Consider the following 21,220-nt stretch of genomic DNA (forward strand, 5'->3'; position numbering starts at 1 on the left):
GCAAAATAAATAGCCTCAGTTATAGGGATTGAGATAGGTATAAAGATGCCCCAAAGGCAGAGAACAAAGAGAAGGATGTCTGTGTATGAGGGACAGATGGAGAAGAACGTTTCAAGTCAACAATAAAAAAAGAAGAGCTGGTAAAACTGTGTAAGGACTTGGAGCATATGTTGAGCAATAATAACAAATCCGCACAAGAAGCAGATAAAGGTGGCTTTCAGTTGTCCGAGGAACATTAATTCCAATTACAGTTGCTAGTGGTGAGAGGATCTTTAGTAATCTAATATTGATAAAGACATATTTACAATCCACAATGTCTGAGGAGAGGTTATCAGCAAGGGTGCCTACAGGGGGTGCGCGCTACCAATTACTTACCTAGCTCCGGCAAGAGGGTCCTCCTCATCCACGGTGCCATCTTGCCAGTGACATCTTCGGGAAGATGGTACTGCACTGTGAAAGCAAAAACTCTGACACAGTGGGAGAGTCTTTGCTCTCTAATGTTTATGCGCCATCTTTTATTTTATTCATATAATTTGCATGGGGCGTGGCCACACACTGATTAGGCCTCACCCCTACAGTACCTGGGCCCGGCGCTGCTCTTCACAGCCCTGGTTATCAGGTCTTGCTCTATTGTCAATTGAGAGCGAAATCGTAGAAAAAATAGATTATGCCCCGGTAGTATACACTTTTGCAACAGTGAAGTCCTGGATAAAATGTATTTTGCATAGGAAATCCTTAGAAATGCCTTCCCTTTAGGCATTGTTACATTTATATTGTTTATAACGTGAGCTATATAGTATCTAAAAAGTGCACTTTATAAAAGATGATCAGTGTTTGTCCTGGCTGTTTGCATGACGCCATTCTTGTGCACTTGACCTTTTTCTTGTATAAAGTTATTCTTGTGCATTTAGTGTAAGTGAAGGCTCTTGACCTTTTTCTTGTAAATTAAGTAATGTGAGCTATGTAATATGTAAAAAGTTAACATGATCAATGTTTGTCCAGGTTGTTTACTTAAATCCATTCTTGTACATTTAGTGCAAGCGAAAGCACTTGACTTTCTTAAACTTTTCTTGTAATTAAAGTATTTTATTTTAAATTAAATGTTATTATTTCTAAATTATGTCCACTACATTTCACGAAACAGCAATATATTAGAAAATATCCTGGGTGTTGACTGTTTGCACTGGGAGCCAGTTAGTCTAGAACTGCCCTACAATTAATATACATGCACAAGTTGTTTATTGACCTTAAGGTGGGTACACACCTGGGCCTCTAGTCTGCCGCCCCAGGGATCCGCCGACTGAGCAGCCGATTGGTAAGCCACTGCAGAGTTACCTATTTGCCTCTGAATATGTCTGCGCTGACATCACAACTGTGTGAGTATATAAATTTGCCCGCCCAGTTGAGATGTCAGGGTCAGCGGTCCCTGCAGGCAGTGTACGGGAGGATGGCGGGTCGTCCGTACGCACAGGCAGAAATACTGATATATCTACAAGATATATCAGCATCATTTGTGCTGCAGGACAGATGCACTCTGAACGCCATTCACAGACATATCGTCTGTGCACTATGCGATATGTCATTCGTCGGCTGATTGAACGACATATTACATAGTGTGCACCCAGCATTATTCACTAACAGATCTAATGACATTGCTGCTATATGTATATTTGTATTGACAATATATATATTTTTTTACCAAGCTTTGCATTAGATTGTATCACATTGCTGAGTAACACTTGCTATTTGATACATTGATTTGTGAATGTTGGCAACAAACTGTTATACTAACAGCATATGTCACACACACCCTCTTGCTGACATACATGTGTTATTGGCTAAATCAGAGGTTCTCAAACTCTGTCCTCAGGACCCCACACAGGTCACGTTTTCAAGGTCACCCAGCAGGTGCACAGGTGTATTCATTACTCACTGACACATTGTAAAAGACCCACAGGAGAACCTAATTATTTCACTTGTGATTTTGTGAGGAGACCTGGAAAACACGACCTGTTTGGGGTCCTGAGGTCTAAATGAACATACATGCACAAGCTGTTTATTGGCCTAAATCACATACAGATCTGATGTACTGTTTTTAAATTTTTTTAAAGCTTACAGTGCATTTATCATTGTGCTACTACCTTGCGTTTTTTACCTACTTGTACCCCTTTTCCACCAAAATTCTGGGTCTGACCCGGAGTTGGAACAGGGTTCCTATCCGGATCAGACCTGGAATTTAGCAGGCGCCGACCACACCGCAGTCGGGTCTACATAGACCCGGTTTTTCCGGCTTAAAAGTGGACGCTTGGAGATGACGTCATCTCCCAGCGCCACTGAAGCTGGACCAATCGGCCGGCTTGCAGCGCTCTGCAGGTCATCAAGACCCGGAGTGCGCCGCACACACAGCCGGGTTTCACGGGCTACGCCCGTGTTAAACTGTGCTAGTTACCTGGGTTGGATTGCCGGGTCACTCGACCTGGCGATCCAACCCTCTCCCCTTTTACACCAGGGAGCTGCCTGGGTAACCCTGCAATAACCTGGGTTTTAGCTCCGGTGTAAAAGGGGTATAACTGACTTGCAGTCTCCTCTGGAGGTCGCCTAGTAAATAATAACATAAAGAACTCTGCTTTTAGTTTAATATACTTATGTACCCAGACACGTGAAGCCTCTCCAAAACTGCAGAGAAGGATAAGCAGCATCTCTGACTCTATTTTCAGTAGGAGCAACAGCGTTTAATACATCACGATATAGAAGTGTCATGTTTATTAAGTCACCTACAAGCTAACTGGCGTTGTACCCACCCTCATCTAAGGATTTGTACTGCTTAATTATGCTGGGCATACACTATACCACATGTTCTCAAACTCGGTCCTCAAGATCTCAAACAGTGCAAGTTTTCCAGGTCTCCTTACAGAATCACAAGTGATATAATTAGCTCCACTTGTGGATATTTTAAAATGTGTCGGTGAGTAATGAATACACCTGTGCTCCTGCTGGGTGATCTTGAAAATGTGAACTGTGTGGGGTCCTGAGGACCGAGTTTGAGAACCCCTGCACTATAGAATTATCTGTCACATATCTGTCCAATCTGGCTGGTTGGAATGAAAACCTGGTAATGTAAGGGAGCAAATGACAATCGACCATATGGTTTTAAACTAGGGATGTGCAGGCTCGGATAGGTTCGAGTTTGCACGTGGAGTTCGGATTTTTCCCTCCAAAAAAACGGAACTCAGAATGAGGCAAAACGTCATCTTACATGGACGAACATCATCATTCCTGGTCTTTTGTCCAGGAATGATGATGTTCGTCCATGTAAGATGACGTTTTGCCTCGTTCTGAGTTCCGTTTTTTTGGAGGGAAAAATCCGAACTCCACGTGCAAACTCGAACCTATCCGAGCCTGCACATCCCTAGTTTAAAACCATATGGTCGATTGTCATTTGCTCCCATACATTACCAGGTTTTCATTCCAACCAGCCAGACTGGACAGATATGTGACAGATAATTGTATAGTGTATGCCCAGCATTAGACTGAAATTCATCCTTGATTCTTTACATGCTATTATAGAGAGGAGTAAAGGGAAGACTCATGGAAATTCATCATTTCCAGTTTGTTTAACTCAAACCCCTTTTACACCAGAGCAAAAACCTGGGTTATTGCTGGGTCTACCCGGGTCGCAGCTCAGTGTAAAAAGGTCCTTGAAATATAACCCAGGTCAAGTGACCCAGCAATCCAACCCAGGTAGCTACCAGGGTTGGACCCAGGATGGACCTGGGTAATGGTGCAGTGTAAACGGCGCAATCCGGGTTATTCAACCTGGATCATGCCTAAAATGAGCTGATTGGTGGTTGTAGAGCAGTCACCTGCCACTTTTTATGACCTCACAAGTTTAGCAGGGCAGACCCAGGTTCAGTGTGAATGGGGCTGACCTGAGAACAACCCAGATTGATAATGCTGTGTAAACGGTGTCTGACCTGGGTTGGGACCATGTATGAAAACCCAGGTCGGACCCGGGTTTTTGGTGGAGAAGAGGTATAATCTTATGCTAAATATTATATAGGCTCATAAGTAAGAAACTTTAAACAGATACCCTTTAGTTGAAACTGTGTTCTTTATTAGTGAGCCGAATTTGTTAACTTATGCAAGTGTTATATATTACATAGCAGATAGCGTTGTTACCCTGTTTTAATTTCCTGTTAAGTTGCAGTGTTTGAATTGGTACTAAGGGATGAAAACCACAATTGAACAATTTGAAGATTTATTGCCCAATCTTAGTATTTCCCAATCTAGCAATCTGCGCCCATACACAGGGCCAGCGCTAGGCTTTGCTGCGCCCAGTGCCATCCTGTGGTGCTGCCCCTTCCCTCCTCCACTCCCACCCCCTGAACTTACACATTCACTATAGCGCCGGGAGGGGGGGGCGTGGGCATTTCATGCGCATGCCGGGTACAATAGCGCTCCGGGCGACGGAACGGCTTGCCCGTGCCTGGAGCCACTACTGCCCATACATTACAGATCTATTTCAGTGATTTGCAGATCATTTTCAGCAAACACAGAACTGCCAATCTTGAAAGGCCCATCATTTTACTGGTAACGGTCTGCAAATCTGCTGATCATGTCCATACACTAGCAATCTACAGCCCCAATCCATCTGTGACATCCAATATGTTGGACAATCTGATTTAACAATTCCAATCACTTTTTGGTTGCAATCTGCGATCTGTGAAGCCCATACATTGCAGATTTTTATACACAATCGATTGCAAATGCAGAATTGCTACAATCGATTGCTGATGTACGGGGGCCTTAAGACTAACGTTTCTATCCTCAACAGCTGAGGTTCCAGTGTTCCTGAAAAAGAAAGCATTTTCTTTGTGGATGGAGAATATTAGATTTTAATACATTTGACAATGTTTGAGTAAATGTATGCTGAGAAACTATTCTTATAATAGTGTTTACTTAAATCGTTGTTTTGAATAAATTGAAACTTATATGATAACAATGGGTATCATTCTTCCTCCCTGGAACATTCCTCCTTACATCTCTGAGCAACCAAGAGGAAGTAAGAACTCAGGACCTCATTCAGAGGTGGTCGTTAGTTGCAAGCGGTCGCCCTGAATCACCGCCTACTTGTCGATCGCTAAGCTGCAGGTTAACACCCACAGCTCTAGTGACTGACATGGGTGATGGTCGTGATGGTCAAGACCATCGCGACCATCGGGGCTTACGACCAGACCCTAAGGTTGAGTCTGGGCACTCGTAAACCCCAGGAAGCTTCCTGCTCTGATCGAGCAGGAAGCTCCCCACTGACATCAGCAATGATGTCAGTGGGGCCACCCCCAAACGGCAAGTGTTCCGGCAGGAACGCCTCCGTTTGGGCAGGCACACCCCCTGCCCGCCTCCCAAACGGGGCGAGCTGTCACTCACCATCGACAGCTCGCCCTGTCTGCTGCGAGACCCCTAGCGATGGAGCGTCCGTCGCTAGCGGGGTCTTGCGCATGCGCACGACAGAGCCGGCTCCATCGTGCGCATGCCCAGTGGGGCAACATCGAGTCAGTTGCGAGCGCTCAGCGCTTGCGACCGACTCTGAATGACCCCCTCTATCCTATCCTGGTAAGATTGGAATGTAGCACACCACATTTCCACAACACCTGCTTATGACGCCTCTGCCAGACTCCATTATCACCAATGGTGGTCGGCACTTCTGATCTGTGTACTGGGGCACTACTATGGAGCATAAAATTAACTAGGACACTATTACTGTATGGTCAATAAAATAAACTAGGGCATTATTACTGTATGGTGAATAAAATAAACTAAGGCACTATTACTGTATGGTGAATAAAATGAACTAAGGCACTATTACTGTATGGTGAATAAAATGAACTAGGGCACTATTACTGTATGGTGAATAAAATGAACTAGGGCACTATCACTGTATGGCGAATAAAATGAACTAGGGCACTATCACTGTATGGCGAATAAAATGAACTAGGGCACTATCACTGTATGGTGAATAAAATTAACTAGGGCACGATCACTGTATGGTGAATTAAATGAACTAGGGTACTATTACTGTATGGTGAATAAAAAAAGACACTATTACTGTATGGTGAATAAAATGAACTATGGCATTATTACTGTATGGTGAATTAAATTAACTAGGGTACTATTACTGTATGGTGAATAAAAAAAAGACACTATCACTGTATGGTGAGTAAAATGAACTAGGGCACTATTACTGTATGGTGAATAAAATGAACTAGGGCACTATTACTGTATGGTGAATTAAATGAACTAGAATACTATTACTGTATGGTGAATAAAATGAACTAGGGCTCTATTACTGTATGGTGAATAAAATGACCTAGGGCAATATTACTGTACGGTGAATAAAAAAAACTAGGGCACTATCACTGTATGGTGAATAAAATGAACTAGGGCACTATTACCAGGGGCTGGCTGGCAACTTTTAATCTGGGAGGCAAATGCATGCAGGCGGCCCTGGCGGACTAGTGACGTGTAGCCAGGGTGCCCGAAGAACGTGCGTGCAACGGTGCCCCCCCCCTCAAGTGTTCCAGGGAGGAGGCGGGTTCATATGGTATTAATGTAAAGTAAAAATAAAGATTAGGAACAGCCCCATCATGGTGCCCACATGCAGTGCCCCCCTGTGCCCCAGGAGAGGACCCCCTTATGCAGGCCTCCAGTAGTACCCCCAGTAGTGATCCCCCCTATGCAGTTCCCCTTATATAGTGCCCCCAGTAGTGGTCCCCCCTGTGCAGTGCTTTGTGCCCCCAGTAGTAAGCCCCTTATATAGTGCCCCCATTAGTGGTACCCCCTATGCAGTGCTCCTTATATAGTGCCCCCAGTAGCAGTCCACACCCCATGCAGTGCCCCCAATAGTGGTAACCATTATACAGTGCCCCTTAAATAGTGGCCCCAGTTGTAGTCTCCCCCCTATGCAGTACCTACAGTATTGCCCTTTTTATAGAGCCCCCAGCAGTGGTCCCTCGATGTAGTGACCCCAGTGGTAGTCCCCTCCCCCCTATGTAGTGCCCCTAGTAGTAGTCCCCTCCCCCCTATGCAGTGCCCCTAGTAGTTGTCCCCTCCCCTTGCAGTGCCCCTAGTAGTAGTAGTCCCCCCTTGTAACAGTAGTCCCCCCCTTGTTGTGCCCCCAGTAGTAGTCCCCCCAGTTGTAGTCCCCCCCCTTGAAGTGCCCCCAGTTATAATCCCCAGTAGTGGTCCCCCCTTGTATTGCCCTCCCCCCTGTAGTGCCCACAGTAGTGATCTTCCCCTTGTAGTACCCCCAGCAGAGGTCTCCCTCTTGTAGTGCCCCCAGTAGTAGTCCCTCCCTCTTGTAGTGCCCCCAGTCCAGTAGTGGTTCCCCCTTTGTAGTGCCACCAGTAGTCCCCCCCTTGTAGTGCCCCAGTAGTAGTAGTAGTCCCCCCCTTGTATTGCCCCCATTAGTAGTAGTCCCCCCCCTTGCAGTGCCTCCAGTAGTGGTTCCCCCCTTGTGGTGCCCCCAGTAGTGGTCTCCCCCTTGTAGTGCCAGCCTCCCCCCCAGTAGACACACGTAGTAAAAAACAAAACAAAAAAACCCCCCTTACCTGAATCCCCGCTCCCGCCGTCGCCATCCGCTCCTCCGTCTGTCCTTCCCAGGCCGGGCCGCTCTGCATTATGGGAGAGACGTCATATGACGTCATGACGCCTCTCCCATTGCCCACTGCGGGAGCCGGAAGATGGAGCGGCTCCTGCAGTGGGCGCAGCAGCAGCTAATGAGAGTCTGACAGACTCTCATTGGCTGCTGATCAAAACAAACACAGCTGCCGGTGCCGGTGGCTGTGTGTTTGTCACTTGTGTAGCGCTGACCAAACTCCGTCCGGTCAGCGCTACACAGGCGGTGCAGTCTGTGTCACAGTGACACAGACTGCCCGTGGCCCGCATGACGCTGTGGCCCAGGGGGCACATGGCACCCTGCCCCCCAGCCCAGTCCGCCACTAACTATTACTGTATGGCGAATAAAGTGAACTAGGGCAATATTGTAGGGCATAAAATTAACAACTATTGTGGTGAGAGGTGTCTCCATAGAAACATTGGGGGTGGGGGCCCTTGAAAATTTTGTTTTTTTGTTATGCCCCGGATTGGTGCCCTTGGATTGGAGGTAACTATTATTACTGTATGTAGTGCAGCATATTGTGATGATACGTTATATTGTACTGATGGAATTTACTAAGCTGAAGCTCCTCCGGGAGCGCCAGCAGAAGCCCCGCCCCTCTGCGAGGGGTTTCTGCTGTCACCAGCAAACTAACGCTGCGGTGTATATATTCTAAAGCTCATTATTTGCTACAAAGATGCCATACAACATCATGATGTTAAAGTTAAATAATGGTGTATTGTGTGTGTGCTGTAGCATATTGTTATAGCCTATCTTGATGTGTGGAAAACGTATCTTCATGTGGTCGCTGTTACATCTTTATTTTGCATTACACATATTGCAAGATACATGCATCACAAAATAATCATGAAAATGAATTTGTTTTGTACGTCCAAATCTACATGACCCCCCCCAATATACTGTATGTAGTTAACAGATATACTTTTTGGTTTAAATGTGTCTTCTTTTTTTCTCTCTCTCTCTCTGAATTGGCCCCAGGATCTTGGACCTGTTTCACACACAGAGCTACATTCCGGAATTGTCACTCTGATTGGCAGAAATGACAAATTATGGCAGATAAAAGGCCTCGTACATTCTTGGATTCTATCATGGGCAAAAGTTATAACCTCCAACTGGTACTACAGCATTGTTGCAGTCACTGTAAGGTGTGTAGTACTGTACATGATATCTAATACCAGCTCTGATTTAAAGGCTTTTTTGCAGATGGAATATTAATTAGTGCTCGATCTACTACTAAATAGAAGCTATTTGTACAATAAAGAGAACTTACTATTACGTTCATTTGGAAATGGATGTATATACAGTAGACACACTAGGGTTAATTTTTTGTTGGTAGACAATTAACCTCATCAGTATATTTTTTGGAGTGTGGGAGAGAACTAGAGTACCCGGGGGAAACCCACGCAAGCACGGGGAGAATATACAAACTCCACACAGTTAGGGCCGTGGTGGGAATTGAACCCCCAACCTCAGTGCTGTGAGGTAGTAATGTTATCCATTACACCATCTGCATATACCAGGAGAGAGATTGCACATTTTAGTTAAGGTTGGGATGAGCACAGGAGATAAAGCTCTATTAATTTGTGAGGGTATATAGATCCGAATACTTGATTAAGTTTGAGGACAGATAAGCACCCTGTTTAGTGATGGAATATTGCTAGTTCACCAGGGGTTAAAGGAGAGGAGGGGGCATAGCCGGGATTGTGTCCATCAAAAATAATAGCCTATGGCAGTAATAAAGGGCAGGGCCCCTACTATTCATTATAAATAGTCTGGAAGAGAAGCCAACTTCCTCTTTTCCAGTTCTGGAACCAGGCTGGGCTGAGTATCACAGTGTATAGTGCAATTTATCTTCAGTTTCTCTGTCCTGCTGTTTTTTTTCCAGCTGCTGCTTTACCCCTCACCCTCCAGCCAACGTCTCTCCCTGTGTCTTTACACCCTGTTGCTTTTTCCCAGTCCCCTTTTTTCCACCCAACTCCCCCCCCCCCTGCTTCTAAGCCCCGTGTCAACCCCTCACCTTTCTCAGTTCCTGCCGCCCGTCTCCCTCACCGCGCTGCTTACTTGAGCAGCCGGACCCCTTGCCACCACAGCCGCTGCTTCCCCAGGAGCGGTGCGCGCCAACCAGCAGGGTGCAATGCTGCGCCTGCCTCCTCTTCCGGTGCTGCCTCGTCTGCCTCCTCACTCTCCACTTACCGCCTGCATGCGGGGATGCGATGCCGTGCCTGCCTCCTCTCCCAGCGCTGTCTTGCCTGCCTCCTCACACTACACTTACTGCCAGCCCCGTGGAGATGCGATGCCGCGCCTGCCTCCTCTTCCGGTGCTGTCTTGCCTGCCTCCTCACCCTACACTTACTGCCAGCCTCGTGGGGATGCGATGCCGCGCCTGCCTCCTCTCCCGGTGCTGCTGCATCTGTCTCCTCACCCTACACTTACTGCCAGCATCGCAGGGGGCCCCGCAAGTCACCTAGGACCCCCTGCCTGTTTGCGAACCGCCCCTCGGACCCAGGCTTCCCCTTCTACCACTCCACGGCGGGCCCCGGCCCCGAAATCTCGGCGCCCATTTTAGCTCCAGCCAGCAGCAGCAACCTGCTAATCATTCAACCATTCAACAGTGTGTATATATATATATATATATATATATATATATAAAAAGGTTTTAAAACAAAGCATTAATTAAAACAGCAGTCTCATCTGCCAATACAGTGTTTGAGAATGACGTTTTCGGTATAACCTGTAATTGTGTTGTATACATGGATTAAAAACTGATCAGCTTGCTGAAGGGCGATGGACCTCTATTCCAGCTCACGCACACCCTTTCATCGATCCAGTGGTTTTGGCCGTATGTTTAATAGGTTGCTTTAGATTTGCCGCTAGATCAGTTTGGCACACATTTTCCAGGATTGGGGCAGCAACCTGCATGGTAGCTGCAGGTACTTCCGTTGACACTTTAAAACATTTAGTCGATGGTTGTAGGCAACATACAAAAATGTAGTTCGGGGGGTTAAGTTGCATAGTTAGCAGCGCTTCTTGTGAGTCTGTTGGGAAACCCAGGGGCCTTATGCCTACTGCCGCATTGGAGTTTGAGGGGCTTTTCAGTTTTGCCCTCACAGAGGTTTTCTGTTTTTCACCTTCAGATGGGTCACCCAACTATGGTTTTCCTTCCCTTGGCTAGGCTGTTTTTCAATAAATTGTAAAGCCTATCCGGCCGTGACTAACCCTTTTTTGCAGGTTTACAGGAATGCTAATTGTTGGGTGTGGTTCGGACATTAATGTATCTATTGGGTTAATAAGCATCCTTTAGCATTTCAGGCCTCGCAATTGTTAGGTACTAATAAGATTCAGTGGTTCGATTTTAGGGGCATCCGCTGGGGTGGCCTTTATGAGATGTTTTTTTTATTTTTTTTAAACATATGTTTATTGATTTTTCAAGTAGAAATAACATATATCAAGTAAAACAGATATACATGTTAGAAAAAGAAAAAGAAAGAAACTTTTATATTTGTTTCTTGGTTAGAGCCAAATACAATAATCAACTGTCTATATTACATGTACAGTTACATTGAAACATGTAGACCATGAACAAATATATTGTAAGTATATAGTATAGGGGAGACATCGACAAGGGAGAGGAGGGGAGGTTAAGAAAGAACAAACAAAATCAAAAACGAGGAAGGGAGATATTAAACATATTCAAAATGGGTCTAGTCAGGTTTCCTGGGTTTCTTCATTTGGAGCAGATGGGGTATTCCGGTCTAATTGTCGAAGTAAGAACCACTCTGTGTTTTCAAAAACTTTAAACACATTGGTTTGTATTTCTGGGTCTAGAGTATCTATAAAGACTCCCCATTTACGATAGAAACGTGAATTCCCAGTCTCCACTTCTGGAATAGAGGAGTACCGATCAAAATACATTAGTTGGAGTAGGACTTGTTTCACCTCAGAGACAGAAGGTTTGGATCTAAAAATCCAATGTCTTAAAATCACTTTCTTTGCCACCGTTATTGCAATAGTGAGAAATGGTATTAGATGTGTAATAGTCGACCCAGAGGTCCAGGAGGTAAAGTTGACAAACAAAAGTGCTATTGGATCGGGGGTAAGTTTTAAACCAAATAATCCATTAAAATATGAAATGAGCTTGTTCCAAAATTTCTTTATCACCCCACATTCCCAGAAACAGTGTATAAATGTTGCCCTGGAGTGAGAACACTACTTACAGACTCCAGTTCGGAGGGAACCATAAATGAACGTTGATGAGGAGCAATGTATGCTCTGTTAATAACCTTAATATGTATTTCTTGTAATGAGGATGAATTTAAGATCCTTAATGTGTTATCAAGCTTATGAAGCAAAACATTCTCAGAGTCAACAACAGCTAGGTCCGAGCTCCATACTTCTACTGATTTACTCCATATTTTAGGAGATAAAGCGGTAATCAGTTCTTTATATAAACTGCTAATTTTATAAGTCTTTTTGGTCGCAAGCCTAATCAGTGTCATCAAGACGTCTGGACTCCCCGGGACCTCAAAGGGGGGGGTATTGATTGTACAAAGTGCCTGATCTGGAGAAAACTGAAGAAATAAGATTGGGGTATATCAATCCTATTTCTTAAATCTGAAAATGTAAATAAACTACCCCCAGGATCAAACACATCCGCTGTCGAACGTATTCCCTTAGTTTTCAGACGAAGGAAAGACGCGTTTTCCATAGCTGGTCTAAATTGTGTGTTTCCCCAAAAAGGGATATAATCTGAGTGTCTAGGATTTCGTTTAAAAATTCTATTAATCGCCCACCAAGCTAAATAAGTGTCATGAAACATTATGTTTTGTAGAATATTCGGGGGTATACTTTTCTTGGGAGAATGTAATAAGGCTCCCGGAGAGTAAGGAGATAAGAGGGCACAGTCTATGGGGAAACATGTATAAACGTTGCGATTGAGTAGCCAATCGAGAATATACCTGAAATGAATAGCATTAGTAAACTGAGTCAAATCTGGAAAATTTAGCCCGCCCTGTGTTCTCAAAGATCGTAATTTATAAGACGCTATCCTAGGCTTTTTTTTGGACCATATAAATTTACTAAACAATTTTGAGAGAAGCATGGTGTCTGTTCTAGTTAACCTAATTGGGAGCATTTGGAGAACATATGAGAGTTTTGGGAAAATAAAGTTTTTTTATTACAGCTACCCTTCCCAACAGCGAGAGAGGTAATAACATCCATCTATCTAACATGTTACTTATTGTTTGAATTATAGGAGAATAGTTTAGAGAATATAACTTAGAGAGTGTTGCCGGGATCTGAATTCCCAAGAAGATTTTAAATTGAGTTAGCGAGGGGTCTTGCGATATAGAAGGTATATCACCTGAAATAATTAATAGCTCTGACTTGGAAACATTTATTTTGTATCCTGAGAATATGCCAAAATCCGAGATTATGGACATAATTATGGGAAGAGTTATGGATGGAGACGACAAAAAAAGCAGCATGTCGCCTGCAAAAAGGGCAACTCTCAGGTCAATGTTACCCACCAGTAAACCCCTAAACATGGGACAGTTACGCAACGCAATTGCGAGCGGCTCAAGAGCAATTGCGAACAATAATGGCAAGAGTGGACAACCCTGTCGGGTCCCTCTTTTAATCTGAAAAGGGTTCGATATATACCCACTCAAAGCAATCTGAGAGCTAGGATTGGTATAAAGTGTTTTAAGTGTTCCTATGAATTTGTCCCCAAATCCAAATCTCCTTAAAGTTTCATATAGATGAGGCCACAAGACCATATCGAATGCCTTCTCGGCATCCAATGATAATATTGCCTTATCCAATAAATCCTTCGAGGAATTTGCAGCTATAATAGTTGACAAAACTCTGCGGATGTTGACCACTGAGTGTCTGCCAGCTATGAAACCAGTTTGGTCTTCGTGGATCACTAAGGGCAGGACCTGTTTCAGACGCTCTGCGATTATCTTAGTTAGGATTTTGTAATCCAAGTTTAAAAGTGATATGGGTTTATAAGAACCTGGATCACTTAGGTCTCGATCCGGCTTTGGTAACACTTTGAGAGTGGCTGAATTAAAATGGGCAGGCATAAGATCAAAATGTAATATATGGTTTAACGCTCTTGTGAGCGACGGGTACATTTTTTTGTTTAGAATGTGGTAATAGTCCGCCGATAAGCCATCAGGCCCTGGGCCTTACCTTTTTTCATAGCTTGGATAGTTCTCTCCACTTCCAATTCAGTTATAGGGGCTGTCAAAAGGTCAACAAAAGTCGGGGAAACTTGTGGGATAGGCAGATCCTCCCAAAATGTATTGGACTCTTCCAGGGCACTAAGAGCTAAAGTGTCAGAATATAATTTCTCGTAAAATTCCCTCATCAGCTCCACCACCTTAGCCCCACCTGAGGTGAAAGACCCATTGGGGAGCCAGAGAGGATGAATCAGCGAAGGGGGTCTACTTCCATTAAGTAGATTAGTCAGTAACTTGCCTGACTTGTTCCCAAATCTATTGAATCTGTAATTTTTTTTAAAAGAGTATCTACTTTCCATTTTAGCAAGAGTACCCTCAAAATGGGTCTTAGCCTTCAAATAATCGTTTTTAAGCTGGGGAGACGGAGCAGAAGAGTATGCCTGGCAAGCATTAGTAAGAGATTTTTGGGCCTCTAAAAAATCTTTAGCTATTTGTTTCTTATGCGAAATAGAGTAAGAGATGATGAAACCTTTAAGTACTGATTTAAAAGCTTGCCAGAATAAGGATGGGTCTGTTTCCATATGTTCCAAATTGTTTTTTATGAGATGTTTTATGGACAGCAGAAGCCAGATTTGAGACCCCGATTGGTTGGTTGTACATTTGGGGGGCAATGATCTTGGTACTTGCAAATGCATTGCACTTATACTTGCTATTAGACGGGACCTGCAAATAGTCTACTAGAGATGGCCAGCAGTAGGATAGTCTGGTGGTAATATCTAGACCGGTCGCTAATGGGCAGGCGTGTTATATGGCACCTTCAATTGCCTTACATGGGAAGGAGTTTTCATAGGCCTGATGGGGTACACCTCACGGGTGCAGGTCTAGAGTGTTCTATTTGAAACTTTACAGTATTCTTTGAAGTGCGATTAATTCCTCATAGGTGGCAGAGCTCGGCTCTTTGAGACGATTTTTGGTGCGAAGCAGTGCTCCTAGGCGGTCTATTATAGCGTTAAAGTGCCTGGGTAGCATTTACCTTTTGATAGCGGAAAGTTGGTCATTCTCCTTGGGGGGGACCAGGCCATCATCATAGGGAGGGGTCAAGGCTGTGCCAATTAAGGTAGAATGGTTCTGCCTCTGGGCAGGTTGCGCTGGGCGGGGATCCACCTCTTCTTATTTAGTTAAATATACTGCCACCATCTTTATAATTCCAATTTGATCAATACATTTTGGCTGTGTCCTCTTTTAATTCCAGATAGGTGTCCGTGGGGTTATTTCTAGTTAGTGGTTAAGTGAGTTAATTAGCATAAAGTAAGATTCAAACAATGGGTGACTTAATGAAAAGAGGAGAGGTAGTAGAGTAGGAAGATAAAAAGAGTGTAGACACTTCATCTTCGTTTGTGAAATCAAATGAAGAGAAGGTGCCAGAGAGTTCAGGGAAGAAATTGAGCAGGTCACTGGCTGAGGAAGAGCATACTGTTTTAATTTCGGATCTAATCAATCTTGTCCTTGAAGTAGGAACAGGGCCGGTTCTCCCATTACGCATGGTACGCAGCTGAGTAGGGCGCCACATAGTGGAGGGCCCCTCAGCTGTGTACCATGCGGGCAGACTGTGTCTCTGTGACACAGCTGCACCGCGTGTGTAGCGCGGTCAGCACTACACAGTGCCAAACACACAGCCGCCGGCGCCGGCAGCTGTGTGTTTGCTTTAGCAGCTGATGATAGTCAGACACTCTCATTGGCTGCTGCTCCCACTGCCAGAGCCAGGCATCTCCCGACTCCCGCAGTGGGTAATGAGAGAGACGTCATGGCGTCCTGACGTCTATCCCATAATGCAAAGCGGCCCAGCCCGGGAGGGCGGATGCGGAGGAGCTGATAGCGGCAGCGAGACCAGGAGCAGGAGCAGGGTTTCAGGTAAGTGTTTTTTTTTTATTTTTATTACGTCTGTACGGGGGGGATTACTACTGGGGGCACTACAAGGGGGGATTACTACTGGGGGCACTACAAGGGGGGCTACTACTGGGAGCACTACAAGGGGGGGACTACTACTGGGTGCACTACAAGGGGGGATTACTACTGGGGGCACTACAAGGGGGGGACTACTACTGGGAACACTACAAAGGGGGGACTACTACTGGGGGCACTACAAGGGGGGTATTACTACTGGGGGCACTAAAAGAGGGGACTACTACTAGGGGGGACCACTACTGGGGGCACTATATAAAGGGCAATACTGGGGGTACTGCATAGGGGGGAGGAACTACAAGGGGGACCACTACTGGGGGCACTATATAAAGGGCAATACTGGGGGTACTGCATGGGGGGACTACTACTGGGGGCACTATATAAGGGGCTTACTACTGGGGGCACAAGGGGCACTGCACAGGGGGGACCACTACTGGGGACACTATATAAGGGGCACTGCATAGGGGTACCACTACTGGGGGCACGGCATAGGGGGACTACTACTGGGGGCAATATATAAGGGGCTTACTACTGGGGGCACAAGGGGCACTGCACAGGGGGGACCACTACCGGGGGCACTGCATAGGGGGGCGCCAAAAAATATACTCGCTTACCAAAAAATTTGGGCTAGGGCCGGCCCTGAGTAGGAAGCAAGATCTTGTGCACTAATAGTAGCCGGTGGGCTTGGTGTGGGTGCAGTAAGAAGTGATTTAAATGTATTAAAACGTTGCTTGGGGTTAGAAGCTTGAGCAGAGATGACAGATTGGAAATATATTTGTTTGGCAGTGTCCAGGGCCTTACAATAAGAGTGGTAGATAGTCTTGTACATGAGGAAGCCACTTGGGGCACGATATTTATGCCACTGACGTTCTACTTTACATGAGAGTTTTTGTAGGTGTCTTGTTAATTTAGAAGGCCACAGTTGACATCTAAGTCTCCAAGGAGTGTGATGGGTAGCTGGAGTCACTTCATCAAGGGTTATTTCTAGAGTTTGGTTAAGGAGGAGAGCTTGCAGGTGATATGATTGTGACTTGAGATAAGGAAAGGAGTGTTAGTGAATTAAGAAACTGAGAATAGTCTAGTGCATACAAGATCCAGGCAGTGGCCATACTAATGACTACAGGAGTCAGTCCACTGGGAGAGAAGGTTAGAGAGAGGAGTTTGGAGGCACAAGGAGATTGTGGGCTAACAATAGGGATATTGAAGTCACCTATGATGATTGTGGGAATATCACAAGATAAGAAGTGAGGAAGTGTTCAAGAAATTGTTATAAATTAGACACACAATAAATGCCATACTTAGAGTGGTACATGTGTACAAAGCACCTATATTTGTTTCTACGCAATGACATTTTTAGGCAGGAGATTCATTCTTACCCTCCCAGAATGTGTACTAACTATTTTTCAAGTAGTCCCCAGGACCCCGGAAGAGTGGGTGGATCTCCTGCATCCCATCCATTTCCTAGAGAAGTGGGCAGGATGGGGAGATAATACCAGGAATCACAGGTCCATGTGGAGGGGTGGGGCTAAAATAATGTAAATTGCTTCATTTTAGCCTCACCCCTTCCCCACAGATTTGCAATATATGGTATTTACTAGGCTGTAGGCCTTGACTGTAGTTTGCAGATTGTCATAAGTGCACATTTTACAAATGCAAAATAGATTTTAAGAAAAATGTTGGTGTTATTGGCTATATCCTCAGCAATTGAACTGACCCCTCCTATCTCTGTCTCCAACAGGTAAACCTAATTTGTTATATGAAGTCTGCTGCAGAACATTACTCCTCTTGTGCTGCTTTGTTTGAAATATATATTTAGGTAAACCGAATTTGTTATCTGAAGTCTGCATGTGCCTTATAATATTTTATTGCATGTAAATTACCATAAGTACAATCTCCAGTCTTTAGATTGAGTGTAGGCATGATTGATCTTAAGTCCTAAATGTTTGGTATGTACAGCCATGGCCAAAAGTTTTGAGAATGACACTTGGTTTTCACAAAGTTTGCTGCTTCAGTGTTTTTAGACCTATTTGTCAGATGTTACTATGGTATACTGAAGTATGATTACAGCATTTCATAAGTGTCATAGGCTTTTATTGACAATTACATTAAGTTTATGCAAAGAGTCAATATTTGCAGTGTTGACCCTTCTTTTTCAAGATCTATGCAATTCGCCCTGGCATACTGTCAATCAACTTCTGGGCCACATACTGACTGATGGCTGCCCATTCTTGCCTTGCTTGGAGTTTGTGGGTTTTTGTTTGTCCACCCGTCTCTTGATAATTAACCCTTTAAACTTTTTTGTAGATGTACAAAAATGTATGCGGAAATTAACTTTAAAACTTGTTTTTCATCAGAATGAACAATCAAATGGGACAAGTTTGGAAGAGACGCCTGTCACTCCATTCCGTCCCAAATTGGTATTCTATCCGCAACACATTAAAGGTCCTTTTTTGGATACTTTTTGTGCGTTGGTCCTTGAAGATCTAGAAAAATTAAACGTAAAGGGGACTACAAGGAAGGGTAATAAAAACAAGATGAACCTGACATTTAAGGAGAGAAAAGCCCTAAAAGATCTGAAGGGTAATAGAGATATAATTGTAAAACCAACAGATAATGGGGGGGGGGTTGTTCTTCTCAATACCACAGATTACGAGGCAGAAATTTACAGGCAATTAATAGATATACAAACATATAAAAAACTCAGGGGGGATCCCACGAATTCCACTCTATTGAAAATTAAGAATCTAATAGATAAATATCTAAAAATGGGCACGCTCACACAGAAAGAGGAACAATTTCTTATAAATGAGCAACCAGTAACTCCGGTTATATATTCACTACCAAAAGTGCACAAAAGCCTTATTAATCCACATGGGAGACCAATTATCTCCGAAGTTGATTCTATGTCCTCCAACTTGTCAGAATTTATCGATTTTCACTTGCAGCCTTTGGTGAGTCTCAATAAATCCCATCCTAAAGATACAAAAGAATTTTGAATATCTTTGGAGGATTTGGAATGGGATGAGAATTTTCTGATGGTGACATCAGATGTCAGTTCATTGTATACCATCATAAACCATGATGTAGGTATAGAAGCAGTCAAGGGTTTCTTGGAAAGGTCTGATATGTCTAAGAATCTGCAAAACTTTTTGTTGGAAGGTATCAGTTTATTCTTCATAATAATTCTTTTCTCTTTAAAGATGAGTTCTACCTTCAGAAGACAAGTACGGCGATGGGCACCAAGTTTGTGCCGAGCTATGCCAACCTCTTCATGGGCAAGTGGGAGGAGGAAGCCATTTGGGGGTGTGGTGAGCTCGATGCGGGCTTGATGTCATATCGCAGGTATATAGAGGATATATATTTTTCATATGGAGAGTGGGCAGATCAAATTAGTAGTATTATTATTATTATTATTATTATTATTATCCTTTATTTAAATGGTGCCACAAGTATTCCGCAGCACCTTACATAGTACATAGAACTAATAAGTGAACAAGAAACAAGTAACTTACAGTACATTACAGTGCAGGACAAGGACACGATTTATATACATTGCTGCAATAGCGATTAAAGCACTCACAATAAGCAGCCGGGAGTTGGCAGTCACGTGTTAGGTGCCCTTATGGGGAGTAAAGAGTAGAAGAAAATGTAAAGAGAAGCACATGAGGGAAGAGGTCCCTGCTCGTGAGAGCTTACATTCAAGTGTAGATTCCTTCTGTAAACATCTCAATAACAACATCAAAAATATTGTTTTAACTTTTGAGATTAGTGATATGAGTTTAAACTTCTTGGATGTATCTATATATGAGAAAGATGGATTTTTACAAACTAAAAACTACACGAAACCGACGGACTCGGGCACGTACAGTAATAGAGCTAGTTGCCATCACAAGAATTAGCTGGACATGATACCGACAGGCCAGCTAATGAGAATGAAAAGAAATTGCTCAGAATCACAAGTTTTTCTTTCTCACGCAGACAACACACTAGTAGGTTTATAGCATGTGGATATGATCAGGTTAACATTAGTAAAGCTTTGAACAAAGTCAAGAGTTTTGAACGAAAGGAACTCCTTAACGACAGTAATAAGAAAAATACTTCAACTTCAAAGGAAAATAATTTCCATTGGGCTTTTATTACAGAATTCTCAGATAAACATAAATCTGTTGAAAATATCTTACAGAAACTTTGGGGTCTTTTGAAAAAAGACCCTTTTTTGGGGTCTTTCATTCCAGACAGACCAGTTTGTATTTTCAGGAAAGCTCCTAACTTAAAAACCAAACAGGTCACTAGTGCCCTTCCACCATCTAGGGATCCAACGACAATTGTGTCAAAAGGATTTTATAGATGTGGGAGCTGTCAAGGATGTAGGCTCATTAAAAGTGAAGGTAGTCATAAAACTGAAAAAGTTCAGATTAATGGAGAGGATTTTCAAATTAATGATTTTGTGACTTGCCAAAGCAAAAATATTGTGTATGCCATCAAATGCAAATGTAATACATTTTATATTGGGAGAACATCTAGACCACTTAAAATAAGGATATCTGAGCATCTGCGCAATGTGAAGAAGGGTCTGGAAACCCATGCCGTATTCCCATTTCAAAGAAGTTCATAGATTTTCGCCAGATGGTATAGTAGGTTTTTACGGCATCAAAAGCATAAAGACTAGGCTAAGATCAAAGGATGTGGCCACTGCAATGGCCAAAACAGAGATGAATTTGATCTACACTCTGAGGACTTTGGTGCCCTTAAGGCTAAACGAAGACTTCGAGCTTAAGTGGTTTTTGTGAAGCACCAATATGGGTATTGGTATATGTATAAGGTCTTGAAATTAATCCAGATATGTTTTTAGTGTCAATATCTTGGATTTATGTTTCTAAATTTTTGGACATTTCATATGAAGACCTACTAATATGGACGCAAGAATGTTGAACACCCAAGAAAAGAAAAGAGAAAGACAGAGAAAAAAATAGAAAGTGTTGAGCCATCACGAGTCTATTTGAATAAGAGTACTTAAATGTTTAATTTTGTTTTATATTCTATGTATTTTGTCATGCATTGTTATGTTTGTGTATTAGTCATTAGTGTTGGTATGCTAGGGATGTTTATTAAGGCAGCGCCTCCTTAGGCTGTGGTACAGGTTACCATGACTACATCCTAACAGGAAGCTAAGTTCCGGCCTGCCAGCGGAACGTCACTTCCAGCGGGATGTATGCGAACACACTGGTATGTTGTGTTGTTTACTTCTACCCTTAGTGCCCCTAACCAAACAACCCAGAATGTCCCCGGAACATCTCATTTGGTATGGTTTATGCGGCGGAAAGGGGGACACTGCACGGCCCAGTCTTTGGGTGTTGAGTTCCGGTAGGCCAGACACGGATACCACGTGGATGCCGCACCAA

This window comes from Taudactylus pleione, unplaced genomic scaffold, assembly GCF_031769625.1.
Source record: "Taudactylus pleione unplaced genomic scaffold, aTauple2 ptg000672l, whole genome shotgun sequence".
NCBI lineage: Eukaryota > Metazoa > Chordata > Amphibia > Anura > Myobatrachidae > Taudactylus > Taudactylus pleione.